A 23,999-nucleotide genomic window follows, 5' to 3' on the forward strand; every position below is an offset into this window, starting at 1 on the left:
AAATCAAATGGATTAACACCTCCATCACCTGAAATATTTAATACCTTTTGTATTCAGAACATTTGAAATTTTCTCTTACTGATTTTGAAATGTGAAGTACTCAGTTATTAGCTATATTCACCACAGTGTGCAATAGATTTTTAAAAATCAAATGTATTCCTTCTATGTAACTGAGGCTTTGTACCCTTTCACTATTATCTCCCCATTCCTCCTATCCCCCAGCCTCTATAACCACCATTCTAATCTCTGCTTCCATAGTTCAATTGCTTTGGATTCCACATATTAAGTGAGAACATGTGGTATTTGTCTTTCTGTGTTTGGCTTATTTCACTTAAGATGATAGTCTCTGATTTCATCTGTGCTGTTGCACATAACAGAATTTTTTCCTTTTTAAAGGCTGAATAATATTTCATTCTATATATACTACACTTTCTGTAATCATTCATCCATTAATGGACATTTAGTGTGATTCTATAACTTGTTTATTGTGAATAGCACTACAATGGACATGGGAATGCAAGCATCTCTTCAACACAGAGATTTCAAATCTTTTGGGTAAATACCCAGAAGTGGGATTGGTGGATCATACGGCAATTCCATTTTTAGCTTTATGAGAAACTTCTATACTGTTTTTCACAATGGCTGCACTAATTTACATTCCCACCAACAGTGTACAAGGGTTCCCTTTTCTCCATACCCTCATCACCACTTGCTGTCTTTCACCATTTTGGTAATAGCCATTCCAACTGTTTAAGGTGATATCTCATGGTGGTTTTAATTTGTATCTCCCTAATAATTAGTGATGTTGAGCATGTTTTCTTATATCTATTAGCCATTCATATGTCTTCTTTTGAAAATGTCTATGTAGGTCCCTTGCCCCTTTCTTAATCAGATCGTTTGTTTTCTGTCTATATAGTTGTTTGAGTTCCTTACATATTTTGGACATCAATCCCTTATGAGATGTACAGATTGCAAATATTTTCTCCCAGTCTCTAGGTTCTCTCTTCATTCTGTTGTTTTCTTTGTTATGCAGAAGCTTTTTCACTTTTTTACTTTTGTAATTCATTTGTCAATTTTTGCTTTTGTTGCCTGCACTTAAGGGACCAAATTTAAAAAGCATTGCTTAGACCAATATTGTGTGGTTTTACTCCGTGCTTTCTTCTAGCTGTTTTACACTTTCAGAATTTACGTTTAAATCTCTTATCCATTTTGCGTCTTTCATGCATATGGAGTGAGATAAGGGTCTAATTTTATTATTCTGTTTGTGAATATTCTGTTTCCCCAACACCACTTATTGAAGATATTGTCCTTTTGCCATTGTATATTCTTCTCACCCTTGTCAAAAATCAATTGACCATAGATGTGTGGGTTTATTTCTGGGTGCTCTATTCTGTACTATTGGTCAATGTGCTAATTTTTATGCCAATATCATACTAATTTTTATGCCAATATCATACTATGCTTCATAGTATAGTTTGAAATCAGATGGGAGGATAACTTCAGCTTTGTTTTATTGGGATTTTTTTTTTATTTTGTTGTTGTTTTGTTGTTTTTGCTCGTGATTACCTTGCTTATTTGGGGGGCTTGGAGTTGTTTTGTGGTTTTGAATCAATTTTAGGAATTTTTTTCCATATGAAAAATGACACCAGAATTTTGGTAGGCATTTCATTGACTCTATAGATCATGCTAGGCAGTATGTATATTTTAACTTTATTAATTATTTCATGCCATAAACACTGGATATTTTTCCATTTATTTGTGTCTCTTTAACTTCTTTCATTAAGGTTTTATTATTTTCTATGTACAGGTCTTGGTCACTTCTTTAAGTTAAATTTATTCCTGAATTTTTTTTTGTAGCTATTATAAATAGGATTGCTTTCTTGATTCTTTTTCAGAAAGTTTGTTGTGAATGTAAAGAAATGCTACTAATTTTTGCATGTTGATTTTGTACCTGCAGCTTTATTGAATTTGTTTATCAGTTCTAAGTATTTTTGTGAAATCTTTAGAGTTTTCTATATGTAAGGTCATATTATCAGCAAATAATGACATTTTTACTTCTATACTTATTTAGACGCCTTTTATTTTTTTTTCTCTTCCCTCATTTTTCTGGCAAGGTCTTCCAACTGTGTTGAATAATAGTGATGAGAGTGGGTACTCCTGTCTTGTTCTGAACCTTAGAGGATAGGGTTCCAATTCGTCATCATTAAGTATTAATATCATATTAGCTTTGGGCTTATTATACATGGCCTTTATTGTGTTGAATTATATCCCTTTTATACCTAATTTGTTAAATGTATTCATCATGAAAAGGTGTTTAATTTTGTCAAATGCTTTTTCTGCATCTAATGAGATGATCATATGATTTTTGTCTTTCTGTTAATGTGGTATATTGCATTTATTGATTTACAAATGTTGATCCATTCTTGCAGAAAAAAAATCTCACTTGATCGTGATGAATATCCTTTTAATGTGCTATTGAATTGGATTTTCTAGTATTTTGTTGAGGATTTTTGCATCTGTTTACCAAGGATATTGGCCTGCCGTTTTCTGTTCTTGTGATTTTCTTATCCGGCTTTGGAATCAGAGTAATGTTAGCCTCATAAGAAAAGTTTGGAAGTATTTCCTCCTCTTTGACTTTTTGCAACAATGTATGGAGTATTGGTATTAGGTATTCTTTAAATGTTCGGTAGAATTCAGCAGTGAAGCCATCAGGTCCTGGGCTTTTCGTTGATAGAAGACATTTTCAATCTCCTTACTCACTATTAGTCTGTTCAAATGTTCTCTTCTTCATGATTCCGTCTTAGTAGGTTGTATGTGTCTAGGAATTTATCTGTTTCTTCTAGATTATCCAGTTGATTGGAATATAATTGTTCATAGTAGTCTCTCATGATCCTTTGTATTTCTGAGCTGTCAGTTGTAATGTCTTCTCTTTCGTTTCTGATTTTATATATTTGAGTCTTCTCTTTTATTCCTTAGTCTAGCCAAAGGTTTATCAATTTTGTTTATCTTTTAAAAAACTAACTTTGTTTCATTAATCTTTTCTATTGTTTTTCTAGTGTCTATTTTATTTACTTCTGTTCTGATGTTTATTATTCCTTTCCTTCTGTTAATATTGGGCATAGTTTGTTCTTTTTCCTTTCCCTGAGTTCCCTGATGTTAAGTTGTATGTGTTTGTGATCATTTCTCTTTTTTGATGTAGATGTTTATTGCTATAAACTTTCCTCTTAAAACTGATTTTGCTGCATCTCATAAGTTTTGGTATATTGTGTTCCCAATTTTTTGTCTCAATAAATTTTTAAATTTTCCTTTTAATTTCTCCATTTATCTATTGAATGTTTGAAAGCATATTGTTTAATTTCCTTATATTTGTGAATTTTCTAAAATTCCTCCTGTTACTGATTTCCGATTATATGCCATTGTAGTTGGAAAAGGTACTTGACATGATTTCCATTTTGTTAAATTTCCTAAGACTTGTATTCTGGCCTAACATATGATCTATCCTGGAGAATATTCATTGAATGCTTGGGAAGAATGTGTATTCTGTTCCCTTGGGGGAAGATGTTCTGTAAATATCTTTTAGGTCTTTTTTATTGATAAGTGACATTCAAATCCAATTTTTTATTAATTTTCTGTCTGAATGATTTTTTCATTACTAAAATGGTATATTGAAGTTCCTTATAATACAACTTATAAATTAAAAATAGATAGTAAGTCAATAGATTCACAAAGCAAATTATTATTCTTATCCACATTTCCAAAACAAAGACACAAAAACACCAAAAAAAAAAAAGTAATTGTGTTGAAAATGGGGGACACATTGAGTATATGGGACAAACCCAAATTCTTAGAGTTTATATAGGTGTTGTTATTGTTATTGCTGTTTTATTGCACTGAATTATATAAGAAATGAGAAAATCAAACAATCCTTATGACAAATCTCTTTTGGAGTTAATTGAACATACTACTGCCTCTCAGCTGCAAAGACCACATGTTTCTGTATGCCAAGAACAACTACACATCATGTATAAAACTAAGGTCAAGTGTACAGCAGATTTCAAGCACATCATTATTCCCCAAAAGATAATTTTGCATAGTTTTTTGAAGGAAATTGGTCTCAATTTGTTGATTCTTTTCAACAAAAATGTTAAGCTACACATGTTTTTTACTTCATTTTACATTTGTCTGAATAAAGCAATCCCTCCAACATACTTGCAGCATTTTGCAACATCAGATGTTGCTTCCAGCTGCAAAAAAAAAAAAAAAAAAAAAAAAAAAAAAATTATCCTTTATGCTCCCTTATGCTCTAAACAATTTAGAATGTTTATATCTGTAGAAACAGTAGCTGCATGAGGAGTCCAGCACCCGAGAGGTGGTTGCTTCTATACCCTATTAGACCATATCAAAGACAGCATTGTCAAGTACTTAATGATTGGCTTTTCATGTGGGACCCAACATTCCAAGAGGGCCTTTATTATTCCTACCAATCTGGCTTTAGTTCATCTTCTACAGACACTCCAGATTAAATTTTCTTCATTATCATTGCAGAACTACACAAATAAGTGGCGCATCTGTTCAGGAAGTGGTTTATTATCTGTTTGGATGAGGTTTGAGATGAATAGAAAAAATAACTATAGAGGAGACAAATGCACCAAGGTTTATGCCCACTGTGGAATTCAAGACCAGTTGTGTTATCTCTGAAAATCCTTTGGTCTCTCCCTTCCACTGAATGGGGAATTATTAACTAATGATTTGGTACCATTTATCATGAGGAAGAATGCAAAGCAGATAGAAATCAAACCAAAACAAATGCACGGAAACCTGGCACGTGATAAGGGTCTAATGACGACCTCACATTGTTCCATTCAATTTCCAGCCCATCTCTCCAAAAGAAAACTTGAAGAACTGTAAATATTTTACCAACAATCCCATATCAGATATTTCTCATGCAAAACAAGGCTGTATAAATAAATCTGTTGATTAGGAATGCATCAACACATTACAGCTGTGCCATTCACATGGGGCTTGCAACCAATCTTTTCTGTTACTATTAGGCTTACACCATTCATTTCAGAACTAGCATAAGGCCTAGGCAGTCTGAAGAATCTATGCCAGCCCCGATCAGGTCTGCATTCAGGTATTTGTCTGCAACATACCTTGACTGTACTCCCAGTTTGCCATAGCTCAGTCATAAAATGTGCTACAAGTGGCTCATTTCTGTTAATAACTAAATAACAGTGAAAACAAACAATAATAATAGTAATACTTACTCAAACTTTAACATAAAAGTAAATAACCTGATAATCTTGTTAAAATGCAGATTCTGGCCAGGCATGGTGGCTCACGCCTGTAACCCCAGCACTTCGGGAGGCTGAGGTGGGCAGATCACGAGGTCAGGAGATTGAGACCATCCTGGCTAACACGGTGAAACCTCGTCTCTACTAAAAATACAGAAAATTAGCCGGACGTGATGGCGGGCGCCTGTAGTCCCAGTTACTCGGGAGGCTGAGGCAGGAGAATGGTGTGAACCCAGGAGGCAGAGCTTGCAGTGAGCTGAGATCGCGCCACTGCACTCCATGCACTCCAGCCTGGGCGACAGAGCGAGACTCATCTCAAAATAAATAAGTAAATAAATAAATAAATAAAACTAAATAAATAAAAATTTAGATTCTGTTTCACTAAGTCTGGGGTGGGGACTAAGATTGTATTTCTAACAAGCTCCCAATCTTGCTGATGTTTCTGGCATGTAGAAAATACTAGCGTGGAAATAGACCTATGGTGTCTAATAACGCTAGCCACCTGTGGCTACTGAGCACTCAAACTGCAGCTACCCAAATGGAGACGTGCCCTGAGTATAAAATGCACATCAGACATCAAATGCTTACTGCTCCCCAAAATACAATAGGTCATTAATAATTTTGTATTGATTAAATATTTAAATGATTTTCATATATTATAGTTAAATAAACTATATTATTTAAATTAATTTTACCTGTTTATATTTACTTTTTAAAATGTGGTAACTAGAAATTTTAAAATTGTGTATATGGCTTGCACATTTCCACAATGCTGAGATGAACAACTTGTGAGTTTTTTGTTTCTTTAATGTGTATATGTTAAACATTATATACATCACCATACCTTAAAAAATATCTCTTTGACATGCCTGCCTGGAGGTGGGATAACTCTATTCTTGCCACCAATCAAGTAGATGAACCTATTAAAATGCATTCAGCAGAAATGAAATCAAACAGCATTAAGCTATAAGGAAAATTATTTGTTCAGGTAACAGTAAAGTAAGACTGGAGTACTTAATTTGGAACTCTGACTCTATTTCTTTTTAATTCTCTTAGATCCAATGCTCAGGCAACGTGGCACATCTGCAATTGGAAGAAAAAAAAAAAACAGAGAAAAAAGAGATAATATCTTCCTTGAGTCTCTGTTTTAAAAACAAGAAAACTTTTCCAGAAACCACTAATAAACTTCAATTCCATCTCATTGTTTCAAACTGAGTCAGATCCCCAGTCTTGAACTAGTTCTTGTGAACTAAAAATTGACATGTTCTTATTACCTTAGATAGAGTTGCTTGTATCAATCACTGATAAAAAGAAATGGAATTAACAAGGTTCAGTTGAACTAATCATGAAACATCCCCAGAAAAGTGAAGTTGATCTTCCAAAGTGCAAGACCATCACCTGATGGGAAATAAATAGGGTGGAGGAGGATAGACTCAAGACCAACAGCAGTAGGTGAGACCCCTCTTCTGTTGTATAGGGTTATTATTTTGAGAAAAGTATACTTGATAATGGTATTTTTTTCCCAAATCAACAGGTCTTTTATTGGATCATTTAACTATCACAATTAGTTCTTTGGAATCATCTGTCATCTTGTTTATGTAACCAGACAACTGTTACAACTTATTCAGCTTGCTGAACTGTCCCTTTTTCAGAGACATAGATGCCATCAAAATTTTTTCTGATACTCTTGTTTTTAGCTGTTGTGGCTTGCTGAATCAAAGCAGTTGAATTTGAAATAAGTTCAATGTCACTTCTTTCGAGGACTAAGTCATCTTTCAGGCCTTGAGATACTGAACAAGCAACACCTGGCCTCATCTGAACCCTGTGGAGATTATATATATATTTGAGATGGAGTTTCACTCTTGTTGCCCAGGCTGGAGTGCAATGGCGTGATCTCGGCTCACTGCAACCTCAGCCTCCAGGGTTCAAGTGATTCTCCTGCCTCAGTCTCTCAAGTAGCTGGGATTACAGATGCCCGTCAGCACACCTGGCTAATTTTTTGTAGTTTTAGTGGAGACGGGTTTCACCATGTTGGCCAGGCTGGTCTCAAACTCCTGACCTCAGGCAATCCTCCCACCTCAGTGTCCCAAAGTGCTGGGATTACAGGCATGAGCCACCTCACCTGGCCTTATCCAAGAAATGTCTGATTTCAACACGAGACCTAATCTCAGGGATAATGACATGGATGGGGAAGTGAGCATCCACAGACCTCATATTGTAATGGAAGTCCAGTGCAACACCTTTGATCATGTTCTGTACGTTACTACGAATAGTGCAAACAGCAGCCACTTTCTTTCTATTTCCCCCCTTTTGTCAACCTTGAGCCTCTTCTTTCCCTTTCCAAGGAGACTAAGTTCTACATTGATGTGACCGAAGTCCCTCTGCAGGTTTCCTCTGGGGCCCTTCACAAAAACTATGCATCCCTTCAGAGTGACGTTGACATTTTCTGAAATATCAACAGTCTGCCAAGAATGGTCTTCATTCTCACAGTAGATGTGGCAAACAGTGGTAAAAATTTTTATATTATACACACACACACACACACACACACACACACACACACACATATATTAGAACCCAGAATCCTATCACTTCATAATATGATATTGCTGACTCTCTCCAGACAGCTCCTCAGGTATGCCCATAGGCATAAATTGTGCAAATTGTGTATACTTAACTGTCACCTTTTTTTCCCATGCAATCTGCCATAGAAATCTTTTCATTTAGATTTATATGACGATTTTTGCCGACTAAAATATCCCATTGTAAGCAAATCCTTTAGTTTAGAACTTTCCAGTCAGCGTGCCATGAGTGGACTTCAGGTGCATCTCAAGCTCTTAATCCACTCAGTCCTCAGTGTAGCCAGGTGAAGCCAGGGGCTTCCCAGCATATAGCTTTATTAGAGCAAGATTCTGATGGCCCTGCTCAATCATAAAATTTGTAAAGCATAGCCACTAATTTCTGCCAGTTTTTGATATTTCTGTTATTTTGAAATTTTCATTATTAGAAGCAAATTGCTATAAACATTATTAGTCATATATATTTTCCCAGTTGTTGGTTCTGGCAATAAAATTTTAGACACTTGTATTTTCAGCAGGTTTTTTAAGGCTTCAAGAAATAGACATACGTAACACTCTTTAACTATTAGAACTTTATTGTTGAGAAATATGAAGATGTAGAAAGATAGTGGTTACATTCCCATCAGCTCTTCATCAAGATCCTCATCAAGTTCATTTGATATCACTTGGGATAACAATTAGAAATAAGGTGATCTGTCTCACTAGACTTTCTGATATTTAGACATCCTAAAGTGGAGTAATGTCAAACCAGTACAGAGGAGGTTGGCTTCGCTAATATTCATTTAACCTATGGATGGTTTGAGCCAGTACTTGCTCCATGGATACCAGAGGTGTTTCCATTCAAATTTCCCAGGGGTGTGTGTGCGTGTGTGTGTGTGTGTGTGTGTGTGTGTGTGTATACTTCCAAGCAGATAAAAGAGAGGCAGAGAAAAGTGGGCAGGCAGTACACAGACAAAAAAAAATAGACAAACAATATTTTCCGATGAAATTGGCTGACCTTAAAATATTTTTAAAAGGTTAGAAACCTAAAGCAACACTTTTCCAAAAATTCATATTATTAGTTCCATTTTACAAAGAAGGTGAAGGAGGCTCAAAGACTGACAAAACCAGAAAGTCTTCAGAGTGATGTTTGACTCAAAATTCTATGCTCTCTATTTGAAGCCAGCTTTATCATCCAGAAAGGAACTGGTAGTGATGCAGGACAAGCAAGACCCAAAATTGAGGCTTAGCCTGGGAGGGTTTTTGGCTCTGCGCAGGGGTTCTTGGCTTTGCCCAGGAAAGAATTCAAGGGTGAACCGGTGGTGTTACACAGCAACTTTTATTGAAGGTGCAGTGTACAGCAGCCAGCAGAGGTACTGCTCCTTGCAGAGCAGGACTACCCAGTAGGCAAGGTGCCCAGAGTGGCAGCTCAAAGGCATGTCTGCTTGCATATTTATACCTACTTTAAATTATATGCAGAAATTCCTAGGAAAAAAGTGGCAACTTAGTCGTTATCACGGAAGAAGGCAGCAGTTTCCAAGTGGTGCCATGACAATGGTAAATTAATGTGGCACACTGGTGAGGTGTGTCTTATGGAAAGCTATTTCCCACACTGGACCTGTTTTAGTTCATTCTCTATTTGCCCTGGTGTCTGAGCCCCGCCTCCAGAGTCAAGTAGCATGGGCTGCCCAGTTGTCATTTTCTAAATTCATGAAAAATGTTCATGTTGATTTGGGTGAAACTTGACCTTGATACAGCAGAACAATTTGCAAGTTCATATTCAGTGAGCTGCACAATGAAGGTGCCAGATCCACATTAGCATAACACAATCACAAATGACTGTACAGTAGTCCTCTGTGAAAAATGGCTACATTAATGATTGCCTACTGATCAGTCTAAGTTCTAGAAGAAGATTTGCTAGGAATATCCCTGAGAGGCCTTGAATTGCTCAGCACTTGTACTATACAGTCTGGATTTTATGTGGTGTTCATCATTGTCTTATACATTCAGACTATATAAAGGTTGCCAGTAAGCAAACATAGAATCAGTTGGGTAAACTACATCTTGATAATAAATTCTGTAGAAATTGATAAGTAAGCTGTAAAGTTACAATGATTTATCAGAATGATTAAAGCCATAATTTTTTATACCATTGGTTTGAACCACACAGACACTGCTGCTGAAAGGAGTCAATCATGTATACCCTACAGCTGAAAAATCAAATTTTAAAACTTTGTATTAATGTTAAATATATTCATGTAAAAAATGGATCTGACATGGGTAAAACATGCAGAATACACATATGCACCAATAGTCTCCCTATTACGTATACTTTGTTGGCTCCTTGTTTTCTGAATAAACAAAGTGGGCAAGGAGACTCTAACTTTCTCCATAATTACACTTGTGAGATCATTTCATTCAACAAATATTGCTTCAGATGCTATTATGTGCCAGGCAGACAAAAGGATGCAACACTAAGCAAGATGGATATTCCACTACCTTCAAAGAGCCTGAAGTCTAGAGAGAGATAAACAATTACAATTGTTTATCTGACAATTACTAGACAGTGTAATGAGAACTCTGCTTGGAGAAGAGCAAGGCATGGTTGCTCCTAACCTACATTTTGGAGGAGCAACTTCTAATCTGATCTGACAAAAAAGTTAGCTGAAGAATGGTAACAATAAGAGAATATCCTGTGAAAAGGCCGGAAGTTTAGAGAAAAATATTCATTCAGGGAACTGCAAATATTCAGGCATGTCTACAACATAAAGTCTAAGTGGGGAATGGTGTACAAAGAAGTTGAAGAAATAAGCTACAAGGACATCACAAACTCCAAAGCAAATTAAATAATTTGGACATTATTCTGAGGGCAATTGAGAGCAAGGTTGCCAGATAAAATGTAGAAGGCCCAGCAAGTTTGAATTTCAAATAAACAACAAATAATTTTTAGTATAAATATGTCTTCTTACTAAAAAGATATGATTAAAAAATCATTGTTTATTTGAAATCAAAATAACTGGGTATTCTGTGTTTCTATTTACTTAATCTGACAACCTTCATAGGAAGCCACTAAAGGAGTTTAAGCAGAAGAGTTAAATGACATAATTTAAGGTTTAGAGAGATACCATTCGTTGTGATATAGAAAACAAATTCATTCATTTGTTCACCTATGACATCATTTTTTAAGCAGCCACCTTAAGATTTAAGTAAGAAACAAATTTGTAATTCCAAGAAAAACTTAGGGCAGTGTCTTCTGAGTAGCATCCTTCATATTCTTGCCATATTCTCCCTTCCTGTATTGATATGTATGCTGCAATATATGGAGTGATTAACTGTACAGCACATTGACTACGGAGCCAGGGAATCTGGATTCAGTCTCTGACATCCTTTACTCATGAATTGGGCAAGATACTTAACCTCTTATGTCTCAGTCTCTTTATTTGGGAAAAACGAATATAATGTTTTCTGCAAATTTTAAGGATCAAATGAGTTAACGTATGTAAAGCCCTTAGAACAGTGTCTGACACATAATAAACCTTATGAAAGCATCCATTCTTACTTTAAGTATTAACTATGTTTTCTTCAAGTAAAATTTTTTAACTTAAATAAATTTACCTAAAGCAAAACATTGTATCATGATTATAAGTTGAAAATTAATTATTTCATTTGCCATAAATAGAAGTTCACGGCATAATTTCAACTTAAAAAAATACAACAATAACAACAAACAATCATACTGGATTTATTCTTTTGCAAAACCACAATGAAATGTATTTTTAAAATCTCACTGTTGCATTTTACAGAAGAGGAAATTGAGGCTCAGAAGAGAAGAGATTTTCCTCAGTCATAGTGACTTAAGCACGCAGCAGGGGAATGTATCTGTGGTCATTAATTCCTAATTCAGGGCTTTCTCCAATGTATCTATGGCTGTTTTATCGTAAAGGTTTAGTGTACATACCTGCAGAGCTGCATAGCTTCGGACCTTTAATTTTTCTAAAACTCCGGTAGTCAAGTATTACTGCCTGCACTACAATTTCCAAACCTTTCTTTATTGTTGCCTGTCACTCTTTTCACTGAGCTTTCTAAAGTTCCATCTTAGCCCTTAAGAGAGGAGTAAAGTTCTCATCTCACTGGAGCGGGAGCAGAGCTCTCTAGCTGCTGTTCCTGTGGTCAGGCGAGATGGACCTTTCCATCGAAGAAAGTTCAGAAGAAGCTTCTAGATACACACATACAAACGCATGCACACACACACACCACACACACTTTTCTGCACCTATTAATACCTCTTTTTTAACATTAGATTCCTCCTCTTTACGCTTCCATTGGCTCCTTTCTTTTTCACTCCTTCTTCTGTTCTATTTTAGTTTTTCCTGGTTCAGAGCTCCTGGAGGCAGGCATAGTAGGAAGTAAAATATATCAGCAGGCTTAATGCAAAGACAAACAAATGTTGCAATTGCCAAAATCAAAATATTCACTCATTACCACCTAAAAGTACTCTGGTTGACATACATCAGAAAACTCTGCTGAAAAGAATCCTGTCCCCAGAATTCTAGGCAAACAAGGAGTGAAGAGCTGAAGCCCCAGTCACCTGACACTGAGAAAGCAACACCTCTCCAAGTAGACATGCCGATGACCAAGGGCAAACATTTTATTTTTCTATGGCAGGCCTTTTCACATGTAGTGATGATTAATGAGCTTTCAAAATAAACAATGCCCTAATAATGCAAGTACACACAACTAGCACCATTCAGTGTCCTGTATTTATGTGCTAGATTTTACAAGTCAAGGCGGCCCTCATAATGATTTTGATAAAGAAATGTAATTCATACCTGGCTGGCTGAAGCAAGCATTTAAAATACAAAATCCATTTAGTACCGATTAGCTTTAGGACATTATTTATGTAATCCGCCACAATGGCAGATATTAGACAGAACGTTTTTCTCTTTCCTTTGAAACAGTTTATCAATCACCCTTGCTCCTGACAAGCCCTTAGGAGGAAAGCATTTATCAGAGTGTATTATAAAACTCTAAAAATAAAGGCTGAAACTAGTGTTTATAAGGAGAATACAGGCCGATTGCAAAGACTTGAGACAAGACTGTTTAGTCTCCAAGTCTCTTCAGGCAAGAGGAGAAGTCAAGCTTGCAGAGATGCATTGGTAGTGCTCTGGAGTAGAGGGAAGAAATCTGTTAGTGGATTCTTAAAATGTAATGTGCAGAGATGAAGGAGTTGTACAATACAGTGAGTAATACTGGCTTTCAACAAGCAATGTGAAATGTATAGATAATATGGTGCTTTTTGAATTTGCAAATGACACAGAATTCACAATACCCAGTGGAGTTGAACAAGCAATAAAAACCTTGTATGAGGAATGGTAATACTTATAACTTGCACAATGTTGTGCTATTCATCTTGAAGACAGGAACTGAAGAGTATCTTGTAGTTAGAGCAGCAATCTAGAAGTTCTTGACTCCAGTTTGCTTTCAAGAAGTCACTTAATTTCTTCCAGGCCTCTATTCCACTTGTGGAAAAATAGTTTCCAGGTGTATCTTCCAGAGGCCTAAAAGTAAAGGTTCTCAATGCTTGCAGCAAATTAGAATTACATGGGAAATTATAAAAAAGAATTAGTAAACAGCACCCAAAATTAACTAAGACTCGTGGATGCTAGGATCCAAACATCTTTTTGTTGTTGTTGTTGTTGAATTTAAATATCTCAAATGATTCTAATGTCCAGTTAGAGTTAGGAGCCATTGACTGAGAATAGTAGTTCTCAAAATATGTTGAATATTGGGAAGTTTTAAAAATCCAAATGCTCATATCACACAATATCAATTAAATCAGAATTTCTGGGGATAGATCCCAATGCCAGTAATTTATAAAGCTTCTCAAATGATTCCCAAGTGTATTCAACTTAGTGGGCCATTGGTCTATATTATTGTATCTCAAACTTTAATGTGTATATGGATGGTTTGGGGGATCTTATTAAAATTTAGATTCTTATTCAGTAGATGGGGCCTGATAACTCTTAATTTCACAGCAAACTCTTAGGTGATGCAGCTGTTGCTGCTCCAGGCATTTGTTGTAACAAAGAAGTCTTGAAGAATTAAATGCAAACTCCTGACATAAGCATTCAAAGCCCTCCATATTCATCAGGAACTTTACGTACACTGCTTTGGGCTAAGACCCAAAAGTCCTTAAATGGCACATTCTCCTCCTCATAAGATCCATAAATGTTTTATTTCAGTACTATTTCCCAACCCTTCTCTTAGAAAATACAAGAAATGGGAAAATGGAAAATGACTGCTCAAGAGTTATTTGAAAAGAGCATTTGGTGTCATGTCATACTGGGTCCTTTTTACCTTTTACCTTTTTACCTTCAGTAGGGATGACACCAGGTTCAAGAGGCTGAAGAGGAGATCTGGAGCCAGTGAATTAAACAGAGGTTTATTTGTGGATACTTACTCACCAGGGTAATCCAGTGGCAGTGGGCTGGACAGGAGAATTGCAACAGCTTGTAAAAAGCATGCTGCTTATATAGCACTTTTACTTACTGCCCTCCCATAACAACCTCGATGTGGCAACCCTCATTTCTTAAGTTAAGCTATTACTGTCAGGTATATCTGGCATACAGGATATGCTTAAGGTAAGTTATTGCTCTCAGATGCATCTACCATACAAGATCATCTTCAGGATATGCTTAGGTTAAGTTACTGCTGTCAGGTGCATCTACTATACATCTAGTCATACCTCCTGCTCGAATTCATAAACTTTCTGGAGTAGCAAAATATCATATGTTAATGCAATGCAGAAGCTATGTATAACCCAGTCTTAAGACTTGGGCCCCAAGAGCTGCAGACTACAGGAACCACTCTATGACTCCCCCATTGTAAATGGCCTGAGTGTCGGATGGGGGTTAGAAGCTATCCCAACTTATATGTTGCAGTAACAACAGAATTGGGTTTCAGAAAAATCCTTAAAATGCATAACCATGGCAGGAAGTGTCTGAAAACACCCAGACCATCAAGATTTTTAATAGATGTTTGCTATATCTGCCTCCCTCCTTTTTTCTTTTACAGTAATCACCTTTGTGTAGATTTTTAAAGATAACCCAAGTCTAGTACATTAATTTCCTATCTGACCTTTTCATTTTGTGTCTCTTTTCTCATCCATTTCATTGCCCAAGTTGCTATGCAAATAATTTTTACAAAAAAACAGCTTTAATTATTATGCCACATTTTAAAAAATTATCAATAGTCCCTATTGTTAATAAGGTAACAGTAGTTGGATGACTCCAGTGGAGGAACTTCTGATGGACCCAAAAGCATGTTCCAAGAGAAGAGAGTCAGCTCTTGAGCTTCCATTGTGCAGAGGACTCTATGCTGAATTGAAACTATATCAGCCTCTGAGAGTCGTAGAATCTATGACACCTCAGTTGTAACAAGCATGATAAGTGCCCAGATTCTGGTTTCTAATATTATTATTCAGTAAATGGAAGCAGAGCTCCTTGAAGAAATGGCTGATTGTTAGGGCTGGCCAGGAAAAATACAAGATGAGCCTGGAGCATCTAGTAATTTCTAAAAGGAAGGAAGTGCTCAAAAATCAAAATGTTAGGGGATTGTCAAGGGATACAAGTTCTGACCTGAAAAAGCTCCCAATGGCCAGAGGTAGAACAATTGAGCAACAAAATAAATAACAAATGCAGTAGTGAATTATAACACAAAGTATAAAATAAACATACATGAGTCTATGCTTATATAAATAAATCAATAGATAGATAATAGATAGAGGTGAGAAGAGGCAAATCTCCCTACAGAAGAATTCCAAATAATTTATGTGAAGTTTAGTTCTCCACTCTCTTCTTTGAGTGTCGATTGGACAGAGTGACTTGCTTCCAAAAATAGAGTATGGAAGAGGGAAAAAGTAACTGTAGTGCAGAATCCAGTAAACATTACCCTTATCATCTAATCAAGGTTAACATCACCAAACATAGGTCATGTTCACATGTTCATGGCATGTATTCTGAAAGGATATAACAAGGACACTTTTGTGGTCTTCTCAGAAATCCATAACCCTAGTCTAATCATGAGAAACATATTAGATGAACTCAAGTTGAGAGAAATTGTACAAGATACCTGACCAGAACTCCTTAAAATGGTGAAAGTTATGAATAATGAGGAAAGACTGCACAATTTCCACAGACTGGAGGAGATTAAGAAGACATGACAACCAAATGTACATAGTGCCTTGGTTGTGAACCTAGAACACAACAACAACAAAAACAAAAACAAATATAAATATTAGTGGGAGAACTTTGAAATCTGAATAATGTGTAAAATTTCATTGACAGCGATGTAACAGTGTTGGTTTATTAATTGTAACAAATGTATGGTTAATGTAAGATATTAATATTGGAGAGAACAAGTTGAGGGGTACATGAGAACTCTCTGTATTGTCTTTGCAACTTTTCTATAAGTCTAAAACTACTTTAAAATAAAAATTTTATTTTAAAAAATATCAACCATCTAAGACTTCTCTCGTCCCCTTAATTACCTACTTTCTTACCCTGGGTATGACCCTAAAGCAGCTAATAAATATGGAAGCAAATGGAACAAAAAATAGAACAAGATTTCCAGCTACACAGAGCCTGGTGCATAGAAACCACTCAAATTTCTATTGAAGAAAGAAGTAAAATTGAAGACCATACAAAGGATTATGAAAAAAGGTGTAAAAATGGAATGAACACCTAACCTTAAACTGATGTCTTGTGTCCTGACAGAGAAGATAAGATATATTTTAAAAGAAAGAAGGAAAGAAAGAAAGAAAGAAAGAAAGAAAGAAAGAAAGAAAGAAAGAAAGAAAGACAGACTACAATACAAAGAGAAAGTGAGTTGTGCCATCAGTTCTCTGTGAAAGTTTGGAAACATTTATTCAAACTGGATATTGACATCCCTTATTTTAATACAGCTTCACAAGAGTATCTGGACAGCTATGAGTATTTCCATTTCATAGCTGAGGAGACTCAGACACAGGAAGGTTAGGTGCTTTGCTTGAGGTGCCCTTGTGTCCTTGTACAAGGATTTCAGCAAACTACAGTGAAAGTGAACTTGTCCTTGGCCCATATCTCACTTATGTAACATAAATGACATAAAATCTCCCATTTCTAACACCTAAGCATTTATTAATTAACAAGTGTAGAAGCCGCCAGATTGTGTTCATCTAAATGACAACGGGCAGGATATATGAGATATACCAGTCAGCAGAGCCTGTTAAACCAATCCAACTTCTGAAGTTTAGGAATTCATAAACAACGTGCATCCATGTGAACATGATTCCCCAACTCGGCAATCGGAATACTCATGCCCAACTGTTGAGTCAAAATTTTAATCCTTCTTTAGACCACAACACAAATTCAAGCATGAATTATATATCTTCTTTTCCATCTAGCTTCTCTCCGACAGGCTGCGCTGTCCTCTCACAGGTGTGATTTGCCTTCTTTGGGGAGAAGAAGAAGGGCTGTGAATGGATCAAAGAAAAGCCCCCTTTTCTATGGTAAATGCTAATTCTCTAGCCCTACTCATCTGCAAACTAGCACCTTATCTCCACATTACCCCTGTGCATCTCCAGAAGGGACAAACCTGGTCAACGACTTGCAGATACGATGCCAAAAAAAGGGGTTCATATGCAATTATGGTTACCAACCTTGAAAACTTTCTTCAGGTTGGCCGGGCACAGTGGCTCACGCCTGTAATCCCAGCACTTTGGGAGGCTGAGGCGGGCAGATCACAAGGTCAGGAGAGCGAGACCATCCTGGCTAACATGGTGAAACCCCGTCTCCATTAAAAATACAAAAAATTAGCCGGGCGCGGTGGCAGGCGTCTGTAGTCCCAGCTACTCGGGAGGCTGAGGCAGGAGAGCAGAGTGAACCGGGAGGCAGAGCTTGCAGTGAGAGGAGATCGCGCCACTGCACTGCACTCCAGCCTGGGCAAGAGTGCGAGACTCCGTCTCAAAAAAAAAAAGAAAAAAGAAAAAAAGAAAACTCTTCAGGTTAACTGGAAGTCTAGTTTAACACGTTTAAAACAAAACAAAACAAAATAAATAAAACGATTTTGAAAATAGGTGCACTTCCTCTATAAGAGTTCTGGCTTTAAATTTAACAATTGTCTTTTTTCTTAGGTCTTTTCCTTCTCTTTGAGTTAAACTGTTGTGCTTTTGTTATAATAATTGTCTAGATTCCCATATTATCATCCTCATCATCACATTCAATAATTATAAACTTTTATCAAGTTTTTGCTAAATGCTGTGCAAGATACTGTACTAAGCAGTGAATTTTCTCTTTCAGTCTTCAAAAAAATGCTCCTATAGGACAGGTACTATTGTATTAACTTCATTTTATGGAAGGATAAATCGAGACTGCTACTAGGGAATGGCAGGACTCTGATATAAAGCCTGATTCAGAGTCCATGCTCTAACCACTTGCATAATGTGCTTTCTCGGTTTAGGAGAAAATTGCATGTTCAGTTCCCCACCTTAGCTAGGTTAGATTAGATTTCCTCTTAGGGCCTTTCTAACTTCGATAAGAAAATATAAGCTTCATGAGGACATAATTTTGTGATTTTAAAATTTCTTTCCAGTGCTGTGGCCACAGTGCTGGAAAAATGTCTGGCACAGAATAAGCATGCAATACCGTTTTATTGAATGAATGCTTGATAACATTCTGTGTACACAGTAGAATATGCTTAAGAAGCCTGAAGCTTTGAGTCAGGAAAACTTACAGTTAAGGAGTGAATTGCTTGTATGTAAAATACATAACATCCCTGAACCAGGAAAATGAGCATAGCATTTCCTTTCTTATAGGCAATTCTTCAAGACAAATGAGAAAACGTAAGCAAAACATCACAGAACTGGAACATTGAATGAGTTCTTACTGTTGTTGCATGTCATCAGTGATTTGTTTTTCTAAGACCACCAGAGCGGGCACAAAAGAACCAGCGACTAGGCAAGTGTAGGAGCAAAACTGCAAGTTTATTTTGGTCACCTAAGGTGTGGGGAAGAGGTCTGTTGGCCTCCGGCAAAGAAGGCTGACAGAGTCCCCCAGTGGGGCTCTCGGACGGAGTTCCCACAGTCCTGACATCCCGACAGGAGTGGGGCTGTGAGAAGGCCATGTGTGGCATCCCTCCGGAGCGGCTTTTCTAGGAGTGGGAGGGCAATAGGCGGGGCACGGGCGTGTCAGGGGGCATTCCACAGGTGCGACCAGGTAAATCTTGGTCTCTTCGGATTGACGTCACCTGGCGCATGCCCAGTTGGTCTGCACCTTCCCGGGCGCCAGCTGCATTTTCGCACGTGCGGGAAAAGTTGGTGAAGAAGAATCCAAAGTGCACCATCTTGCCTCCGTTCGTCCAAACATTCCAACCTTTTATTGATAATAGTGATAAGGGGCGCCGTGGTCTGTCTGCCTACTTCCTGCTGTTAAGGGGCGTCATTAAGGTCGGGGCCGTGGTTGGCATTTGGACGCACGGATGAAAAATAAAATAAGGCACAGTATTAGTATAGGAATGAGGAATGGAAGCATTTGTTGGAATAGGGGCAAAACCCAGAAGGAAGGTCCCAGCAAGGTTGAGGAGTATGACATAGTTAAGAAAATTTAGTAAGTTTGAGGCGAGTGGGGGAAAGCCAAACTGATTTCCACTGATTGCTTTCGGTAGGGGACCTTTTTAGCTGGGAATGAGGAACGAGTGTGCAGAGTAGTTGTTGGCCAGGCAGCAATTAAGGAGTGGAGTTTTTGTGGAGTGGATGGCTTTCCGCTTACTCCTACTACAGAGATATTGGATGGAAGGCTAGGTCCAGAGAAGGACGGCAAAACAGAATAGGTAGCCTCGCTGTTGATTAAAAAATTGATTGTCTTACCCACTACCAGGAGAGTTACCCGCAGCTCTGCGAGGGTGATGGGGGTCCCCGAGTCTCGGCACCTTCAGTTGTAGTTGTCCTCCAGATGTAGGAGCTGGAAGGAGCTCCCAGGATCCTGGGAAAGGGGGTCACGTGGAGACGCAGCACCTGTTCTCAGGGTGGGGCAATCAGACTTCCAGTGTCCTCCCTGCTGGCAAGCAGGGCAGGGGGCTGCTGGTGGACGAGGGTTAGGACATTCACTGGCCCAATGTCCTGATGCCTTGCACTTATAGCAAGGCTGCGTTGGGGCTCGGGGACCTTGCGGACACCAGTTGGCATAGTGTCCTGCCTTGCCGCACTTATAGCAGGCTCCTTTCGTAACCTTGGAGTCTGCGGAGTGTGTACTCTCTGGCCTGGGGTTACGACTGGGCTGTAAAGCCGCTGCTAGGAGCTGTAACTTCTGTTCAAGGCAAGCCTGCCGTCTCCTCTCTGGAGTTATAGACCTTAAAGGCTAATTTAACCAGGTCTTGTATTGGTGTCTGAGGACCATCCTCTACCTTTTGAAGTTTTTTACAAATGTCAGGAGCTGATTAGAAATGAAATAAGACACCAAAATGGTGGCCCCTGTGGGGGAGGCCGGATCTAACCGGGTATACTGGGTTAGAACCTCAGTCAGTTTAGGGTAGAGGTTAGGATAACCTGGAGGTTATGCCAAGTTAAGTCATAGGCCTGACAAAAGTATCTAAATTCCTTTATGTCTATGGTAGGATTAGCTGAGAAATCACCTAAACGCTCCTCAATTTTGGAAAGATCGGCCGATGAAAAAGGGACATGTACTCTGACTACCCCCTCTGCCCCAGCCACCTCTTGCAAAGGTGCTAACACTGTAGGAGGGTGTGGGCAGAGATAGGGGACTCAAGACAGCCAGTTGGGGGCCCCGAAGGAGGCACGGGACCGAGTGGATTACTAGTAGATAAGGAGGAGGAAGGAGGAGTCTGGATGGGGGGAGGAGGAGGAGTCTGGGCAGGAAGGGAGGGGGTGGAGAGAGCGGGGAGAGAAGGAGGAGTATAGGGACGAGAGCTTAAGGCCCAAAAGCCTTGTATGTAATTAATTTCAGACCACTTGCCTAGCCACTGGCAGAAATTGCTGAGGTCGATCATGCCACAGTGGAAAGGAAAATTAACCGCTTCCTCCTAAGGTCTTGTTCAAGCTGTAAGATTTTTAAATTGGCTAGGAGGCACCCTAAGGGGGTGCTCTTTGGAAATTTGGGCTGGGGGGTTTCCCGTTTGTTTCCTCTTTACTTACACAATGGACACAATGGACATGGAAGTGGATCTCTGCCTGGCTTCAAAGCGTCCTTTGGAACCAGCAGAGACAGACTGGAGGCTCATGGAGCCAAAGTGGAGATTACCTTCAGGCGGATGTCTCCATCCTGAACGGGTCTCCCGAGCCACTTGGTGGCTCCAAATGGACCTCGGACCTGCGCAGGATTTTGACCGAGGGAGGTAAAGAGGAGACAAGGGCACTTACCCCAGAGAGGCCGTGAGAGTGAGGGAAGCAGGTCTCAGGTCCTGGTCCATCTGCTGTGTGGGAGCAGGAGGAGGTTCCTCAACCCTTAGAGGCCCGAGGAGGGGTCTCCTCCCGGGTCTTCAGCACCAACTGATTTGTTTTTCTAAAACCACCAGAGCGGGCACAAAAGAACCAGCGACTAGGCAAGTGTAGGAGCAAAACTGCAAGTTTATTTTGGTCACCTAAGGTGTGGGGAAGAGGTCTGTTGGCCTCCGGCAAAGAAGGCTGACAGAGTCCCCCGGTGGGGCTCTCGGATGGAGTTCCCACAGTCCCGACATCCCGACAGGAGTGGGGCTGTGAGAAGGCCGTGTGTGGCGTCCCTCCGGAGCGGCTTTTCTAGGAGTGGGAGGGCAATAGGCGGGGCACGGGCGTGTCAGGGGGCGTTCCACAGGTGCGACCAGGTAAATCTTGGTCTCTTCGGATTGACGTCACCTGGCGCATGCCCAGTTGGTCTGCACCTTCCCGGGCGCCGGCTGCATTTTTGCGCGCGCGGGAAAAGTTGGTGAAGAAGAACCCGGAAGTGCACCATCTTGCCTCCGTTCGTCCAAACAATCAGAAGTTTTCTTGCATTACCTGTTTCTCTCCTTTCTCACTAGGTTTCTTATTAGAAACCATCTATGTACATTTGAATTTATTCTTTAATCAAGCCTGGCTTACTCAATTATTGGTCAAACCTCATCTATGAATAATTTAGAGACACTTTTGGATTCTAGTTTCATAAACAAAAATACCATCACCAGAATCACGAGTAGAATCTGTCTGAATGCAGATGGTAAGTCAGTGCAATGACTTTGATGAGTGGAGAGAAAAGATGGGTCAACATTTTAGGTAACAGGGACACGTGCATTCAAGGGAAACAGAAGTCACTGGATTGGAGGAAAGAGTTATTGCAACAAAAGAGGCTATTATGGTGGACAACATGTACCTACTGTAAAGTACCTGAGAGAACGGGCTCCTTATTTTTATTCCTCAAAAATGAAGCAGCGTGTGCCAGTTGTAGTTCTCAGTAGAAATGTGAGTGTGTATATGTGTATCTGTTCCAATTCAAGTTTTAGACAAATGAAGAAAAACAGTTTCAGCATAGATCGCAAAAGGAGCATCCTCAGAGGAGGGAAAAGAAAGCTGAGGTTTTCCCAAGGATCTTATTCATTGCCAAGCACATCCAAAACTATTTGCTTTCTCCTGCTTCATGAATTTTCTGTGTTCTTTTCGGCACCGGCCCAGTAGATCTGGAAACCAATTTCCCCTTGGTCAGGAGCTGGCACTACAGTTGATCAGTGTAATCTGGGCTGCCCATGACCAGTCTACTCTCAACAGATGTTGCAAAAGACTGTCCAGTTTTGCCATTCTTTCCCTGGCAGCTTTCCTGTTTCGTTTTGTTTTGTTTTTCTTCTGAAGTCTGATGTTTCCTTGCAGTACACAGTGTCAGTCTAAGGAGCAGATATGTTACAGAGAGCTATTTTTCTTTTTTTTTTTTTTTTTTTTTTTTTTTTTTTTAATGTGAATAGAGTAATTTTTATTCTTTCATATAAAGTATCTATTTTTATATACTTTTAAATTTATTATGCTTATACATGTCATCCTGATACAAAATGGCTCTTTCTTTTTTTTTTTTTTTTTTTTTTTTATATTTTTTTTTATTATACTTTAAGTTCTAGGGGGGAACATCACACACTGGGGCCTATCATGGGGAGGGGGGAGGAGGGAGGGATTGCATTGGGGAGTTATACATGATATAAAAGTCATGCACATGTACCCTAGAACTTAAAGTATAATAAGAGAGCTATTTTTCTAAGCTGATTCCCCAATACCATTTGCTGATTAAACCCCAGGATGTTCACTGTACAGGCTTTGCACAAAAAGGAGGAACCAGGATGTATTCAAAATAAACTATCATCTGAGAATTGGAAATTATGCATTTACTTTCCATAAAAAATTATTGTGAAAGCATTTTATTTTACAGCCAAAGCTGGTCTGCGATGGTATGCAAAACGGAACACAAAACTTTTTTTTTTTGAGATGGAGTTTCACTCTTGTTGTGCAAGCTGGAGTGCGACTGTGCTATCTTGGCTCACTGCAACCTCCACTTCCCGGGTTCAAGCAATTCTCCTGCCTCAGCCTCCCAAGTAGCTGGGATTACAGGCATGTGCCACCATGCCCGGCTAATTTTGTATTTTTAGTAGAGATGGGGTTTCTCCATGTTGGTCAGGCTAGTCTCGAACTCCTGACCTCAGGTGATCCACCTGCCTTGGCCTCCCAAAGTGCTGGGATTACAGGCATGAGTTACTGCACCCAGCCAGCATAATTCTTATATGGCTGAAAATACTAAAATTGTTCTAAACTACCTTTAAAGGCAATTTTGGAAGCACAAAACATACTGGATATGCTACATATTATACAAAAAACACATGGCAGATGACACCACTTTGTCTAAACACTAATTATTTGTCCTATTTCTATATTGCCTTTCTTTTCCATTAGTTTAAATAACAGGTTTCTTTTCCAGTTGCTTAAATAACAGGTTTAGAAATGACAATATATACTTTCTCTGAAAAACATAGAATGGAGAACATTTTCTACAGATGTTCTGTTTCCACCTGCAAGCATTTTCACAGATACAAGCCAATTTTTGGAAAACATTGAGAAACAATGTCTTTACCATTTCACAGACTAGTCAATAATTTCAGTTTCAATGAA

General features: G+C 38.6%; 1 pseudogene; it reads right to left on the reverse strand.

Moving 5' to 3' along the window:
• Positions 1–6,914: 6,914 nt before the first annotated feature.
• LOC117066114 lies at positions 6,915–21,917 on the reverse strand (annotated as a pseudogene).
• Between the last annotated feature and the right edge of the window lie 2,082 nt (positions 21,918–23,999).

Source organism: Trachypithecus francoisi, unplaced genomic scaffold, assembly GCF_009764315.1.
Source record: "Trachypithecus francoisi isolate TF-2019V2 unplaced genomic scaffold, Tfra_2.0 Lachesis_group2, whole genome shotgun sequence".
NCBI classification, from domain to species: Eukaryota; Metazoa; Chordata; class Mammalia; order Primates; family Cercopithecidae; genus Trachypithecus; species Trachypithecus francoisi.